The following is a 5,784-nucleotide window of genomic DNA, read 5'->3' on the forward strand; positions in this document are numbered from 1 at the left end:
AAATATATTATCTATTAAATTTAGAATATATATGAAAGGATGTAGTATAATAATAATAGCCTGGTGCACATTAAAATAAAGTAAAGTACACTTTAATAATTACACATCTCAGCACAGAAAGAATACATTATAATTAGGGTCGAGCCAACAGTTTTGGCCACTTAATTTTTAATTAATTAATTTATATATATATAAATTCCGTATTTAATTTATTGTTCATATGACCATTACCAAGGTTTATATAACCTTAAATGTAAATTTGTGGTTATGTTCCAGTCTTATTCTATAAAATGTTAATTAATTAATTAGAAAATTCACACCTGAAAGGGTGTGTTTAGAATTAATTGAACAAAAGTGGCCACAGCTGGTGGTTTAACCCTACGGAAAGAGCACACACAACTACACGTTTGTTAATAAAAAAAAATAAAAATAAAATAAAAAAAATAAAAATATATATATTAAAATGTCGCGAGTTAAAATTCTATAATTTTTCTCTCTCTTTTTATTTAATCGTGTACTTTTATTTTTAATTTAAAACCCTGGCGAATGATCAAATTTAGAGTAAAAAATTTGACCCCTCAGCTAACTTCGCTCGCCTTTTTAATATAGAAAACGAGAGAAAAGTGTTTTTTTTTTTCATTTTTAAACCTGTTTTTTCTTAGATAGAGCTTCACCAGAAGAGAATTTATATTTCTATATATATACACATACACACACCTACACACATATAATATTATTATTATTATTATTATGTATATCCCAGTTAGAAGGGAATGTTAAAGCACATGTGATTTATACATAAATGAATTTAAATGACCAAAGAACAAGTTATAAAATATACAAAACTGCCACAAAAGGAAAAAAAATCGGGAAAAATAAAACTTAAAAAAATAAAAACAAAAAAAAATTGCTGCAATTTTAATCCCAGCACTGCTTATTCTGCTCGTTCGGATGTTATTGAGTTGAGATACTCCGTATTTATTAAGTGTTGTTGGTGTTTTTTGTTTATATTGAATTTTTTTGTTTGTTTTAATAAAAGTTTAAAAATCTTAACAAGCTGTTTTGTTCTTCTATTTTACATATTTCAAATGCATAAAAATTCACTTGATGAACTCTTATCACTCGTAAAATACCTAAAAAAATTATTTAAATTTTCATTATTTTTAATATAGATTACAGTTGACCCTCCTATAACACTGTTGATAATTCCATTTTATATGAATTCCATGTTGTACGAGTCACTTAGATTTTACAGATACGTGAACCGTTCACAGCCAGACACACGTATTTGTAAAATTTAAGTGACTCGTACAACATGGAATTCATATAAAACGGAATTGTCAACAGTGTTATAGGGGGTTCTATTGTACATAAAAAATACATTTAAATTTAGAAATGAAAAAAAAAAATAAAATAAAATAAATGTAACTCTAACAGTAAAACATTCCACATACATTGCGTAATGGAAATCCCACGTAAGAGTTCAATAGGTCAATAAATGAAGATATAAGAAGAGAGGGGGGAAAACTATTTTTAGTTAATTTATAATATATAAAAATTTATCAAAACAGCAATAATTTATCAAACATACATTTTGGTATGGAGCCAAATTCACTATTCCCCTACCTGTTTATTCAGTTCTCGTAAAGTGGACATCTACTTCCTGTTCTGCCATTTCTGCCATATTACCATTCTTTCTTATTTTTCTTATTTGGATTTTTCTTGATCTACATGTGGGTGGCACAGTAGGTCAAGGTAACAATTCTTGGAGATTTATAGAATTGTTTTTCTGCACAATATATATATACCTCTTAATTGTTAGGCTACATGGGACTTTTTCTTTTTGTTTTTTAAAATAATAACATTAAAAAATTGTTGTGTAACATCATCAGAACTTATACAACTCTGTATATACTGTTATATATATATATAACATATAATTGATTATATATTACACAAACTTTGTATTATTGTATATTTAATATAACCAGGCACTGACTTGTGAGAAGGGTAAGATAGAGTAGTTACTTAGACTTTTCGGCCTTATCCTTCTTCGAAAGTCATGAAAATATAGAAATATAGGCCCTATATTGCTTTATTATTATTATTATTTTAAATTTTAACATAAAATCAATGTTTAAACTATATTTCTTACATGAGGTAGTACAAGACTTTAAACAAACGTAAGCTTGCGAGACCCCTTTTATATAAATTTATATAATGTAAAGCCTGTACTACACGATGTTTGATATTGTACAGGTTCTATCTTGTACTAGATTTAGAGTACTGGATTAAGAACATATTAATATATACTATTTGCTTATGTACAGTACTGTATAGGGCCGTCGAAACTTTATGGAGACAAAAGGATCCTATTAAGTCCCTTTTACTAACTTTTTCGAACAAATGAAATACGTAGAATATTTCTACATTAATAAAAATCAGTCTTAAAGGTTTTATTTTTTGTTAGAAAATTTAACATTAATCTATAGGAACCATGGCTGTTAGNAATTTTTTTTATTACTTAAAACTTTAAATTTGTAAATAATACATTCGTTTTTAATATGTTTGTCGCGTATTTATCATAAAAGTGAATTTATCGTAAATTATACTTACATGAAAAATAATGTAATAAATATAAATATAATAAATATTTATAACAACACAGTTCTTAATTTATATATATATATATAGAGCATAACAGAACTCCATAAAACATAATAACTATTAAACGAAGTTTTTCGGTCATGTAAATTAGATACAAACACTGGAAAGTTGAAAATTAACAGAATTCCTTTCTTTGATTGGCTGAAATTGATATTATATATTAAAGGGCGTTACTACAAAAAGAATTATATTATAATTGGTTGAATGTTTCTTTTATTAATGTTAATAAGATGTGTATGAAATATTATTTTTTTTTTAAGACTCGAAAAAAATTATACATCGTGTATTTCACGTGTCCAAAAATTGATAATACAATAATCTTCTCTGAAATAACAAGAAGAAAAATTATACAGGATAGTCCAAAAGTCGGTTAACTCAATTAACTGACTTTACAATATTTAGGTAAACTGACTTTTGGGTCATTTGTTAACGGTGACACAATTATTTTGAAGATAATATTAAAAATTCTTACAAATTTTTTCGATATATAAATTCTAAAAATAAATTATAATTATATGAATTTAAGTTTAAACTGAAATTCTCCTATTTAGAATATACAGTAATTAAATATATTAATTTATTAATGTTTAATACATTTTCAAAAATGTTTAAAATTAGAGTTATTTTTCTTAAACAGAATGATTCAATTTAAAAAATTATATAACTAGAAAATTCTTATTTAAAAAAAAAAATGGCATCAATCAGTATTAAGTGGGAGTATCGAGCATGTGGGAGATATATAAAGTTCATGAATATTTAATTTACGAACATATCGGAATACATGTATATATTTTTATTACATTATTCATTTTATTTATTATTAAAACTGCATAATAACGTATAAATTTACTTTTATCTTTTTATATACATTTTATTTTTATTTTTTTTTAATATAAAGGAAGAGCTATTATAATACATTATATTAGCCTACTATCCTTTCCTTAAATTAGCCTTTTACTTTAATTATATATATAATTTTATAGAATATATTTTGGCATGATATAATCTTTTGTATATTAAATCATTTCGTTTTTAATAAAATAATAATAATTTATAATTTTCATAATAAAATATAGGTCTATAAAATTACCTTTATAATAAAATATACTGGTGAGTCTGAGGCGAATGTACAATTATAGGAAAGTTTATATAAATCACTGGCTGTTATCACTTTTTTCCTCTTTCTGATACCATCTTGAAATGTGGAATGCATATTTTAAGAAAGAAAAAGTGATCATGAGTGCTATATCCAATGACATTTTGATACTTATTACATGTTCAGAGATATATTCGTACTGTACCTGTACTTTCTACAGGATAGTAATAATAGTTTATTCGATCTATAAACGTTATATAATTTTTTAAAAACATTTTTTTTTAACCTTTATAAAAAAGTTGTCCAACGTGAAAAGTAAGATCGAGTTTAGGACCTTAAACCAGTTAAGAAATATTTACATTTATTTACACCAGATGGCGACTCAACTTATTACTTTTCGCTCTTACTAAATTGTTAAAATAATATAAAATTTCGTGAAATAATTAACTTTCGTAAGAAATTAAATATAAGAAAAAAAATAATAATTTGAGTATTTTCATAACCAAATCGCTTCTAAGAAAAATAATATTAATAATAAAAAAAATTATCTTAAATATTTCCTGTCATCCATCATTTTTGCACCTGAAAATGGCAGACAGGAATTGAACAGACCGTGATATAGTTCGGCACGGTATAGACCACTTTTGAAAGCTTCTAATCACGTAATAATAACTTTAAGAATATGGCAAGTAGTTGTTATGTATCAAAAATGCCCCAGGCCAAATAAGACTGGGCCAGGTAATCAATCAGTAATAATATATTACGCTTCTAAGGTGAATAACCGACGAAGATAGAGTTAATGTCTAGATGTTTCTCTTTACAATTATTCTATGTATCTGTTGCCTTTTATGTCGGCACATGCTTTATTTATAATTAATATTCTTCTACGTTTAGTTTTAATAATATACTTTCAAACTATATGCTTATGGAATATAATACTGTTTTTTTTTTTAATTATGTTAAAATTAATTTAAAATTGTTTCTTTTTGAAATTATACAGACCAACCTCTAACCGACGGATATTTTTAACGTCGGTGGCCGTTGTTCGCAGGTTTTACTGTAGCTATTTTGTAGCGTTTTCATAGACGAACACCTGAAAAAAAATGTCTAAACAATTTTATATTTTAAAGTATTTTTATGGTAATTTTGCATATCGAACAAGCAACAACCAATAAAAATATTGTAACTTTAACAATAAAAACAATATCCAACAAAAATCCTTAATTTATAGAATATTATTTTATTGTTAATAAACTACAATAAGAACAATTTTATTTAAACAATAAAAATCTATAAAATTAATAAAAATTTTTAAAGTTGTTTTTTTTAAATAATAATTAAAATAATTTAAAAGTTTATTGTGATTCATACGAAATCAATTGTTCATGTTTGAATTAAATCGAGCATTTTAAATTCTTGTAGTTTTCTTCAAGACTTTGAATTATTTCTTGAACAATTGAGACATTATGAATGGTTATTGAACTGAACAATGTAATCTTACATTGTTAAATATCATATTATGGAAAATATATTAAAGTTGTTTGTAATGTACTGTACTGTACTTCTCTAAACAAACTATTTTTCTATGGTGTTCTATGGAACGTGAAAAAGAGGGTAATTTTCAATGGAAGAGCAGCTTAAGTAATTTCTCAAATATACTATCGTCTATTTAAGTAATTTTATGTTTTATTTAAGCGAATAATATCAAAATTTTCTAATAATTGATTAATTTATATTTAATATTAATACATTAACTATTATAATGTAATGTAACTTAACTTAAATGAAAGAAAATTAAATCAATCGTGTGTAAAAAAATGGCGTATTTCAACCGTCAATTTGTAAATAAAATCAGATTTTAAACTTTAAAATTTAATATTATATAAGTTTTTTTTAATGTATTTTAATGTTAAAAATTTGATATTCGTAAACATTACAGCTTGTATGTTAATACATTCATTATCTATCATAATCCGTGTATAGAATTCAAATTAAACTATTCATTTATTTAAAAAATAAGT

Source organism: Centruroides sculpturatus, unplaced genomic scaffold, assembly GCF_000671375.1.
Source record: "Centruroides sculpturatus isolate CEXI.00-Female unplaced genomic scaffold, Cexi_2.0 scaffold67, whole genome shotgun sequence".
Lineage (NCBI taxonomy): Eukaryota > Metazoa > Arthropoda > Arachnida > Scorpiones > Buthidae > Centruroides > Centruroides sculpturatus.